We start from the raw sequence: 13,193 nt of genomic DNA, 5'->3' as shown, positions 1-13,193 counted from the left end.
GAACCTTGAAGAGATGCTCTCAAAATTTATATCGGTGTCAGAAACTCGTTTCCAGAACACTGAGACAGCACTTAAAAATCAACAAGCGTCGATCCAAGGACTCAAAACTCAGATGGGCCAGCTTTCCAAACTAATCTCTGAACAACCACAAGGTAGCTTGCCAAGTAATACTGAACCCAACCCAAGGGAACAACTCAACGCGATTAATGTTCAAGATGAAAAATGATTCATTGAGTCTGAGCCAGAACCAATTCAAGAAACTGTGGTAAGTAAAGGTCAAGGTGAGGTAGGTCATAATACAAACAAATTAGTGAATGTTGAATATAAACCTCGTGTGCCATACCCCAACGCGACAAGGAAAGACTGCTCAGATGAACAATTTGGTAAATTCCTTAAACTCTTAAAAAAATTACACATTAACTAAGTTTATTGAAGCTCTATCACAGATGCCAAACGCAATGAAATTTTTAAAGGAGCTTTTATCAAATAAGCAGAAGTTAAACAAGGCGTCGCATGCGGAGCTAAATGCAGTTTGCTCAGGTATTCTGCAAAATAAACTACCAAACAAATTAAAAGATCTAGGGAGCTTTACAATTCCTTACTTAATTGGTAGTTTAGATGTTAATAATGCATTAGCTGATTTAGAGGCTAGTATTAATGTCATGCCCTACAAAATGTTCAAACAATTAGGTCTTGGGAAACCCAAACAGACTAGGATGAGCATTCAATTAGTAGATAAAACTATAAGATTTCCTAGGGGTATTATTGAAGATGTGCTAGTTCAAATCGATAAATTTATATTTCCTGTGGGCTTCATTGTTCTAGACATAGAAGAGGATAGCAACACTCCTTTAATTTTAGGAAAGCCCTTTTTAGCAACTGCTAAAACGATTATTGATGTTGGCACAGGTGAACTTACCCTTCAAGCTCGCAATTCTGGTAACACATCGAAAATTGAAAGTGATCGTTTAACCTATTCTACTAAAACTGACAATATGGTACAACCTACTTTGCAAGAAATGAGTCTGAAGGAAGTACATAAGCCATTCTCAAGCAATGGTAGAGGACCTATTCATGAAGAACGAAGGCTACAAATCGAGGAGCTAGATGAATGGCGGACGCATAAACCAAGAATGCATGATAAACCAGAACTACGCCAGAACAAGCTCAACACCTTCCCACATCAACTTAAGATTGGAGATAAAGTCTTATTAGATACCACAGATCCTCACATTGTCACTCCACACCGAATGAAGAAATCCCTCTTACGGTACTTGGCATTTTCCTATTCGGTACAGTCGAGGTAAGTCATCCCAAATTTGACACTTTTAAGGTAAACAACACCCATCTGAAACCTTATTTTGATGAGAATGATAGCAGGAATGAGGAGTATAAACTCTTCGAACTACCATGACCATTCAATGGAGAGGTAAGTCGAGCTTAGACTATAAATAAGCACTTCTCGAGAGGCAACCCAAGCACTAACTATATTAACTTCTTTAAAATTTAGTCTTCAACACCTAACTTACTAACGGAGCTCTTGAATACAGGTTTTCCACAGAGACACGGCCAAACACACAGGCGTGCTTAGGGCCGTGTGAAAATAGGACAACAATTCTCCCAAACACGGGCTATGATAAATCGCCATGACCGTGCAACATGGTCATGGCCAAGCCTACCAAAACAACACGGGTGTGTGACACGCCCGTGCCTTAGGATCGTGGTTGAAACTAAAAAACCAGCACGGGCGTGTGACACGCCCTTGTCTAGAACCCGTGGTCGAACCTATCAAATTAACACTGGTGTGGGGCTTACACACAAGGACGTAGGAGAAGCGAAAGAAGCTAGACAAGGTCGTGTGACACGGCCGTGTGCACCAACATGCCCAAGGTACACGGGCGTGGATTGAATTTCAGACGGGCCAAAATAGGAAAAACGCGAAACACACGGGCTAAAATTGGGGCACACAGGCATGTCCCCTAGCTGTGTGCCCCAATATCTATAAATACCCTGCACTATTCATTGTCTTCCCCACTCAAAAACCCTAACCCTAGCCGCTGCAATTCCACACGGCCTCCTCGCCACACCCATGCGCAGCTTCCAACTTCATTCCTGACGCTTATTCTTCCATTTTTTTTAACGTTTGTTCACTCTTTTCCCTTTGACTCCACTCATTTTTAATGTTATAATCTTCATGTATCTCACACTATGCTATCATTCAAGTTTCATTTCTTTTAGATTAATTATCATTCATTCCACATGACATATTTTTATGAAAATCTCATGCCTTATTCACTTATTCTAAATCAACATTCATAATTTTCAATTGCTTCTTTCCTTTACCATTACAACTCATGCCATGTGCTAAATTTATGCTCTTTATATTTCCATTCTTTACCATTTTTACTCATATCACCATGCTAGTGCCACAAAAGTATGCCATTGAACTTATTGTTTTAGTTAGTTTTAGTAGTGGTGGCCTAAAATTATGATTTTTATTTAAAATTTGCCTTCGTTTTAGTTTGACCACTCATCAAGATGACTTAATGATTCTAATCGCAGGTACCATGTCATCTTCATGTGGTAAAAAGGCCGCTGTCCCTACTTCAAAGAAAAAGAAGGGAGCGTCATCTTCCTCGAGTCCTACCGTAGAAGTTCGTCACCCTTTCCTGAGGTTCCCCATTGGGCCCCAAGAAGAACTATTCCAAATACTCCGGGCCTGACCTTTAATTGCGGGCCGCTGTATCGACTGGGCTGCGGTAGAACAAGTTCAGCTGGTTGAAGCGATTCAGGCCCTCCTAACCACCGACCCTTGGGAGTTGGTCTTTGGGATCATCAAGCCAACATACCTAGAGATCACGATGAAAATATGCTCAACATTTCATCTTCAAATCGTAATGGTGAACTACGATGATGCCGACATGGTCTAATTTCGCCTAGGCAGGTTAGTCCGCCAGCTCAGCATCCCAGAATTCGGTACGGTGTTGGGTTTATATACGGAGGAATTCAATGAGGAGAATAATTTACATGCTCTCAACCGCCACATCCATCGTTCTCCTTTACGATGCTGGGATGCACTAGTACCAGGTGGGGCCACCTACAATCCCAGCCGCTCCAAGGCATCGACTCTCCTTCTATCTCTGAGGTACCTACACGCCATTTTGGCTCACACAATTACAGGACGGCGAGAGAGCACTAGCATCATCAACACTCACGACGTATACTTTTTATGGTGTATGTCACAAAGGCATGTCATCGACCTTGCCTATTTCATCGCCCTCGCGATTCAGCACCAAACGGAGCGGCATAGGAAGGGGGTCATCTCTAGTGGCCCCTATGTTACTCGGTTGGCTCGACACTTCGGGCTCCTCAGCACCGCAACCCAAGAATCATCCTTAACCCTCATTGGCCAGATATCTCCACAAGGCATCTCGTGCATGCTTAGTAAGAGGATGATCGAAAAGCGCCAAGGAACCTACCCTCCTCAATATCGTCTCGCCCAATCCACCGAGGAGGAGGCCTACGAGGACATTCCTGATGATGTCCCTCCACAGCACGAGTACCCACCGACTCGACCACCACCACCTTCTCGTCTAGTTCATGCGGTGGCTTCAAATGCTGACATCTCTGAGTGCCTCACTCAATTCGAGCAGCAGTATTTTCAACGATTTGACAATATTGATGCAACTCTACAGCAGATTTGTCAGCACCTTCACATCTCATCGCCAGTCCCACCTCGCGAACCATGCAGCGATGAAGATGTTTAAAAATATTTATTTATTATTTTATGTTTATAATTTTTATTAAAACTACTTTTTATTTTTATTAAGATTTTAGAATTTTATTTTATTATCAATTTTGGTTATTTCATTAAGAGTAATTATTCTTACTAATATACCCTAAAAAGTTCCTGATTTTATCACAGTTATACAGAGCTCCTAAGCCCATTATCACATGGGAACTAAAAACTCCACCAGTGAAGGTTCTCAATGACTGCCATGTCCTAATCAACCACGTCCTAATCAACCACGACCATAGCTACCATTAGATATAATATTCTTTTGGCGTAGGACTTATGGACTAATGAACCTCTTCCACCGCCGGAGTATCCTCCTCCACTCTTACACCAATTACTCTCCAAAACTCCCGTTCGAGGAATTCATCATATAGGAAGTTTCACTCCTCCCTCTATCTTATGATTACAAATTTATTTTTCCTATCTTTCTTTGTACATTGAGGGCAATGTACATCTTAAGTGTTGGGGGTATTTATTTCATTATCAGAAAAATCCCTAAATGACTACCTTGTTCTCTTAAAAAGCTATCATATCATATTTAGGATAAATTTTGATTGATTTATGATTTTGATTGATATATCTTGAATTAAAACATAGGCATTTATGTATTGATTGTTTAAACTTTAAGACATTAGAGAATCAAGTATGATAAGTTGATTTTTAAGAATTTAAAATCTTAGGTTGTTTCCCCAAAAGTTGAGGTATTACTTTGAGTTGGAATTCACAAGTTTTAAACATCAAAAAGCCATAATTTTTTATGAGATTTTTGAGCCTTTTGAGCATCTATTAATTCTTTCATGCTCACTTTTATTATTGCTTTGAGTGCGTCAGTATTGAACTGTTATTCTAGAACTTGCTTGATTATACATCTCAAGACCACACCATTTGATTTGATATGTCAAAATGATTAAGGCACTTAGGATTAACCCACTTATGCCATGAAAAGCCTACCTCTACGATTAACCCCTAGTAAACCCCCTTGAGCCTAACAAACCATTTCTTGTATTACCCTTAATATTAACCCTTAACCCATTATTGTTGAAATCCCCTAAATTAATTTGATCCCCATTTTTGTCGAGATTTGAATTGAAATAGTTGCTTAACTATGTTTTAGTCTATTTTGTAATTATGTGTTCTTACAAAAAAAATGTTTACATACTAGTAGTAGTAATCTTTTGTTTTTGAGCTTAAGTATTTAATTCTGTTTTCTGAGAAGAAGCTCTGTTGTACTCAAGTGATACTAAATCTTTTTCTAGTTAAGTAATTTTTCAATTCAATGTCGATTTTAACCTTTTCTTTCAGCTTGTGACCACATCCCCTAACCAAGCCTCATTACAACCCTCTAAAGACCTTTTGATTGATGTATCATCTCAATTTATAGTGGTGGAGATTTGATTTTCATGCAAGCCTATGGTAATGACTTTTCATTATTGACTATTGAGTGCTTCATTTACTGTCCTTAAACACTTCGAGTGATTTGAGTGAATCTTTAGTGAGGATGTAAAACTCTGTGACATTTTGAATACAAGGTAATTACCTAGACGAGGGGAGACACCTATGTTTTCAGAATAAAATGCTCAACTTGGAGTGTTTGAAACTCTGATATTCTTTGAGTTGAATTCTTAATGTATGATTACTTGTGGATTATTTTGAGATATTATCGATAGAAATTATAAGTTGAGAAGAATTTATTTTGATTATGAGTTGAGAATTTTGCTTGAGAACAAGCAAATCTTAAGTGTAGGGGTATTTGATAAACCGTAATTTATACATATTTTTACCCCATGTTTAACGCATTTTATGGATGATTTCCCATTAGAATTGGTGAATTCGATGCTCCTAATGCTTTAATTTCACGTTTTATACTTAAGAGAGCATAGGAGAGCGAAAGGAACAAGAAACGGGCCAAAAACGGAGAAAATGGGCCAAAGTAAGAAATCAACACGACTTGGAGCTCCTCACACGGGCAGACCACATGGCCATGTCAATTTGGCAGGCTCGAGCATGGCCTGAAGTAATCGCACACGGCTGTGTCACACAGGCGTGTCCCTGCCGAGCCCAAGTTGAGTCCAATTCGGAAAGGCTAATTTTGAGGGCTCTTAGGCATTCTAAAGCCTATAAATACACCCTAGAGGAGGAAGAAATGGGGGCACACGGAGAGGAAGGAAGGAATTACTCGAAGGAAGCTGATTGATCCATCCCAAAAGCCGAAGTCACCATCAGGACTGAAGATCTCCCCTCAATTTCCCTTCAGGAGTTTTGGGTTTTCTTTATGTTTTGTATTCGTTATTCTTCTGAGATGTTTTCCTTTTTAGTTATGAATTAAATCCCCTAAATACCTAAGGGGAATGAAACCTAAGACGAATCTTGTTATTATTTTCTGAATTGTATGATAAATATTTAACTTGTTCTTAATTATGTGTTCTTAATTCTTGTTTTGATATCTTAGGCTACTGATTCAAGATAAGCTCTTATTTAGAGGAGGAATAGACCCTGTCTAAGAGTACATTTGTCATAATTAAGCAAATTTGTTTGTGCGCCTAGACATAGGGTGACTAGATCTTGCCGGATTAGGGTGAAACCTAATAAGGGGATCCATAGATTGAGTTAATGCATTCTTAGGGTGTTGATTAGAGAAAAGTCTCAATTATTCAGTCTAGGGATTAGACATTATTAGTCTTGAATAGGGATAATAACATAACTTAGGGATCTCTACGGAACAAGTTAAATGAATAAATTGTAACACCCCGAACCCGAGACCGTCGCCGGAGTCGAACGCGAGGTGTTAACAGACTTCAACCCACTTATTGACAATTTTCAGACAAGCTGCCAATCTGAGTACTAGTCGCTCCAAAATTCATAACTTGAGTTTTACAACTCGAAAATCAGTTCCGTAAATTTTTCCTGAAACTAGACTCATATGTCCATCTACATATTTTTTCTAGAATTTTGGTCGAGCCAATTAGTACAGTTTATTAGTTAAAGTCTCGCCTGTTGTAGGGATCGACTACACTGACCTTTGTGCGTTACGAATTGGATATCTCCTGTACAGGGCTTCAATACTAATGCCGTTTGTTTCTATAGAAACTAGACTCAGAGAGGAATCTACACATATATGGAATGACTCCTAATTATCTCTGGTTAATTTACAATGATTTTCCAAAGTTGGAACAGGGGATCCAGAAACCGTTCTGGCCCTATTTCACAAGAACTTTAAAATCTGTTAACTTATAACTCATATGACCATTTCGTTTCTTCCATATGAAAGTAGATTCATCAAGGTACACTTACATAATTTATTTGCTATTTAATACCATTCCTACTATTTTTAGTGATTTTTCACATCCACGTCACTGCTGCTGTCAGCATCTGCCTTTAGTAGGCTTTACCTATTTCATACTTTCCATGATTCAATTGGCCCTTTTTACATACATAGCACAAAGCGTGATCATGATTAACCATTCCAATGGCTAATCGTTTCAAAATAATTCCATACCTCATAAGGGTCAACATACAAACGATTATAGTTCTATGCTAAAACGATATAAGCCATTTTCGCATGGCTATCCAAGTTTACACAAACCGGAAGGTACATGACCTTCAACAAAGGATGGTCCTATACATGCCATTTCAAAGTTCAACCAAAATTTGTACCAAAATGGGGCTTCGATAGTGTGGATGACTTGACTTCTTTGATCCCGAATCCGATAGCTAACGAGCGAAACCTATAAAACAGAGAGCCAAAGCAACGGGTAAGCATTTTAATGCTTAGTAAGTCTCAAGCAATGAAATCAGCTTTGACTAAGGTATTTTATTCACATGGCTAATTAAACCACTTTACTAATTCACATTCCCATACTCATACTTATTTCACATCACCGACCCTTATGTTCATACACAAAAGAACAACTTAGCCCAAGGCGGTAGCTCGTTTATCAACTTAGCGCATACTTACTTGTAAGAATTCAATTAGTACAAGCACATACAAACATACCTCATTGCTGGAATTTTCACAAGTGTATAAGCTGAAATTTTCACAGCAAGATTGCTCACTTCGAATCACATACTTTCGGATTTAACCGGATATAGCGATCAGACGATTGCCTTGGTCATAACCCGGATTTGGTGACTTGCACAAAGGCCTTGGTCTTAGCCGGATATATCAACTTCGCACGAATGCCTTGGTCTTAGCCCGGATATATCAACTCGCACGAATGCCTTGGTCTTAGCCCGGATATATCAACTCGCACGAATGCCTTGGTCTTAGCCGGATATATTTCCAATGTTCACTTACATATATATCAATATTCAAGACACGTCCATAGTTCATTTTCGTTACTAAAGCTCTAACACAAAATATCTATCAACCTTTACTATTTCGGCTCAATGGCCACACAAACAAGGAGCATAATTTTGATATAATTCAAGTAGGGTCATCACTCAAGACTTACCTTGGATGTTGTCGAGCGATTTCGACGGCTATTCAACTACTTTTTCCTTCCCTTTATCGGATTTAGCTCCCTTTGCTCTTGAGCTAATTTACACAAATTTAACTTATTAAAATCTCATCATGATAGCTTATGGCGAATATGACAAGGAGTGTAAATGGTCATATGGCCATCCTTTAGCTCAAATACACAATGGTCATGCACATTTTACATCACAACAAGCAATTCAATACATTCAAACATCAACGTGAAGTTCAAAGTACTTGGCCCTTATATACATTAGGCATCAAAGTTGTATATGTACGAAATCATAAATCGAACTCAACACATTAGTTAATATTCCTCTTAGCGAATTTTCTAAGCCAAGAATAGGCATCAATATGCTTGCCTCAAACCGAATGCATGCACACTAATTACCCCTCATGTGGCGAATATACACTTAATACCACACAAAAAAAACAGCATACATTTTACTACTAACACATTACATATCGTAATTCATTGCACATCTCTTATTTACTTCATAATCAACACATCATCACAAGCAAATATACACTTTGAATTAGTATATATGTCATACCAATCCATCATGTGCAAACATATATTCATGTAGGTGCAAGGGCGAATTCTCAAGTGGCTTATATCCAAATATATACACATTTCCAAAGCTTAAATCTTACTTACCATGCAACATGCATGAATTATACTTATGGATATATCATGGCGAATACCACAACACCACACCATTTCAATTTGGTCATGGTGAAACAAAGAACTTAGTATCTCATTCAAAAAATGCTAAAAGAAAATCTAAGAATCTTCAATCCTCCATCACATGTATCACTTTCAAGCTTGTCATTTAACATGCAATGGCATTAACACCACATTCACTTTGGCGAATTTCATTCCCATGACATAACAAGGATTTGAACCATGGGCTAACAAGAACATTAAGCTAGCAACTAAAAACATGCATGAACCTCAAACATACCTTAATCTTGATGCAAGTTTAGCCAACCTCTTCCTAATCCTCTTCCAAACCAAGTATGAAGCAAAACTCCTTCCTTAACCTTAGTATTTTTTACCAACAAGAGAGTGAAAAGAGATGAACAAAATTTTTCTTTCTTCCTTTAGGACATTCGCCAAGCTATGGAGGAAGATGGACACTTTTTTTTTGTTTCTCATCTACTAACATTAATTGTTTATTCCATACCCTTATTTTATTCTTTCCATCATAACCCATTTACCAAACATGTTTCATGACATGATTTTTGCCCATAAATCCTTGTCATGGCGGCCACTAGCTATGGGGAAATTTGACATGCAAGTCCATTGTTTTGCATGCATCCTTTAATTAGTCATCACACATTTCCCCTCATACTTTCAAAGTTTATTACTAGGTCCTTTCTAGTGAAATTCACATCTATAATTCTAAATCAAAGCATAAAAGATATCACACATGAGTTAACACACATTATAGGCAATAAAATAAATATTAAATTATTTTTATGCCTTGGTTTTGTGGTCCCGAAACCACATTTCGACTAGGGTCGTTTTAAGGCTGTCACATAAATCATCCGGTTCGGAGCCAGACTAAAAAGTACAGTCTAGGTGGATTTTTTCTTAGGTATTGTCTTAATTCAATCGTTTTCCAAAAGTAATCCCCCAATTCCATTCTCTGTGAATTCTTAGATTAGTTAATTAGTTAGTGAAAACAAAACCCCCTTATTCTTAGGCTAGATAATAAAAAGACAGTCATTACTAACACTTTTAGTTCCTTTGGGTTCGACAATCCGGTCTTGCTAAAACTATACTACTGTTCGATAGGTACACTTCCCTACATCGCGCTAATAGTTAGTTTCAAGAATGATTAATTATAAATATTTAAAACCTATCACGAAATCATGTGATCAAGTTCCTCGTCATGCCCTTTGGTTTGACTAATGCCCCAGCAGTGTTTATGGATTTGATGAACTGTATTTTTCGACCATATCTGGATAAGTTTGTAGTCATTTTTATTGATGATATATTGATTTACTCACATGATGAGGGTGAACATGTGAAGCATTTGAGAACTGTGTTATAGACCTTGAGAGACAAGAAATTGTACGCCAAGTTTAGTAAGAGTGAATTTTGGCTTAAGGAGGTCAGATTTTTAGGGCATATTGTGTCGGGTAATGGGATTAGAGTTGACCCAAGCAAGATCTCGGCTATTGTTGAGTGGAAACCACCAAAGAATATGACTGAGGTTCGAAGCTTCTTGGGTTTGGTTGGGTATTGTAGAAGGTTTCTTCAAGGGTTTTCTATGATCACTACTCTAATGAAGAGGCTATTATAGAAAGATGTCAAGTTCGAATGGACAGAAAAGTGCCAACAAAGTTTCGAGAAGTTAAAGGCCTTGTTGATCGAAGTCCCAGTATTAGTGCAACCAGAGTCGGGCAAGGAATTTATGATATATAGTGATCCCTCCTTGAATGGTTTGGGGAGTGTGCTTATGCAAGAAGGCAAGGTTATAGCCTATGCCTCAAGACAACTAAAGCCACACGAGAGAAATTACTCGACCCATAACTTGGAACTAGCAGCTGTAGTGTTCGCGTTGAAGATTTGGAGACACCATTTGTATGGTGAGAAATTCTGAGTATTCACCGATCATAAGAGTCTTAAGTACTTGATGACTCAAAAGAGTTGAACCTACGACAACGATGATGGTTAGAGCTATTAAAAGGATTATTAGTTGATTATCGACTACCACCCGAGAAAGGCGAATATGGTCACTGATGCATTGAGTAGAAAATCATTATTTGCATTGAGAGCATTGAACGCCAATTTGGCATTGTTAGATGATGGTTCGGTTCTGGCAGAGTTGAGAGCTAGACTGATGTGTTCGCAAGAAATCTGTGAAACTCAAAACAGTGACAAAGATTTGCAGGTTAAGAGAACTCAGTGTGAGTCGGGGATTGAATTAGATTTTTGGGTTGGCATCGATGGGTGTCTAATGTTCAAAGATAGAGTTTGTGTGCCCAAAGATGATAAGCTTGTAACACCCCGTACCCGAGACCGTTTCCGGAGTCGAACACGAGGTGTTAACGGACTTAATTCATTAATTAAACAGCTCATACAATTCATTTTAAAATTTCTAGACAAGCTGGCTAACTGCATCACAGTCGCTTTAAAAATCATATCTCGAGTTACGAAACTCGAAATCCAATTCCGTAAATTTTTCCTGAAACTAGACTCATATATATATCTACTAATTTTTTCTAGAATTTTGGTTGGGCCAATTAGTACAGTTTATTAGTTAAAGTCTCCCTGTTTCAAGGTTCAACTACTCTGACCTCTGTGTATTACAAATCAGATATCTCCTGTACAGAGCTTCAATGACTATGCCGTTTATCTCTAATAAAACTAGACTCAATAAGGAATCTGTACATATAAAGCGTGACTTCTAATTATCTTTGTAAAATTTATGGTGAATTTCCAAATTCAGAATAGGGATCCAGAAATCGCTCTGGCCCTGTTTCACAAAATTTAAACATCTCATAAAATATAGCTCATATACCTGTTTCGCTTATTCCATATGAAAATAGACTCATCAAGCTTCGATTCCATAACTTATTCATTATTTAATTCCATTTCTACTATTTTTAGTGATTTTTCAAACTCATGTCACTGCTGTTGTCTGAATCTATTTTATGGTAAATTTTACCTATTTCATGGTTTCCATGGATTAGCTAGCAATTTGACATACATAATACCAAATATGATCATGATTAGCCATTCCAATGGCTAATCATTATAAGCATTTCTATTTCCATACCACTCAATAACCATATCATAAGACCATACATATAAAATGATTATAATGCTATACATGCCATACTCAAAATATACAAGCCATTATGCCAAGATGGTATACGGATAGTGTGGCGTGCCTCCGACCGTTTCCGATTTCCGAGCTGGCTTGTCAACACTACAAGGAATGAAAAGGAGGAGTAAGCATAAATGCTTAGTAAGCTCACATGCAAATAGCAAGTAACATAACCATATAAGCAAACATAAAACATCATTTGCATAATCATCACCAAGACATTCATATCACCTTTTCATTTATCATCTTACCATATTGTTGTTATATCGAGTTTTCAACCCGAGGGTTAAGTACATACCTGTTCAAAGTATCCATTTCACAACACTTACCAATACGTCCCTTTCATCTTGAGTATTCCTCCATTTGAGTAGAACTTTACCCGTTGAACACATCGGAATATAATTGGATACATGGATAACTTGCACATAAGTGCCACATATGTAGCCAAGCTACCATGTAACCCGCCCATAAGTGAACTCGGACTCAACTCAACGAGCTCAGCGTTCGCATCCATAAGTGAACTCGGACTCAACTCAACGAGTTCGGATGCCTAGTTACATCTCACGAACTCGGACTCAACTCAACGAGTTGGACGCTCGCATCCATAAGTGAACTCGGACTCAACTCAACGAGTTCGGATGCTCAACCATCCTAGTGACATGTCACTTGTATCCTAATCCATTCACGAGGTTCAACGGACCTTTTCCCAATCATGTGTCTCAACCATCTTCTACGGAATGCCGATCCGATACTCGGTAGTATTTCACATTTTCCAAGTATATCACATAATTTGACATATTATCAAACAATTATCACAAGTATAATATTTCATAATAATTATCATATCATTTAAAAACATTAAAACATTTAAAATAATAACTATGTTACCAACATTTACATATGAACTTACCTCGTATGCGAAAATGGCTATTTTACCATTTCGTCCACCACTTGGTATTTTCCCCATTTTAGCCCAATTTCAGTTTTCCTTGCTCTATCATTTAAAATATAGTCTAATTAGGACTCACATTATTCAAATTGACCCAAAATCATATTTTTGAAAAATTACAATTTTGCCCCA

Source organism: Gossypium arboreum, chromosome 10, assembly GCF_025698485.1.
Source record: "Gossypium arboreum isolate Shixiya-1 chromosome 10, ASM2569848v2, whole genome shotgun sequence".
In the NCBI taxonomy this organism is placed as follows: Eukaryota; Viridiplantae; Streptophyta; class Magnoliopsida; order Malvales; family Malvaceae; genus Gossypium; species Gossypium arboreum.
Note: the sequence above shows the minus strand (reverse complement) of the source record.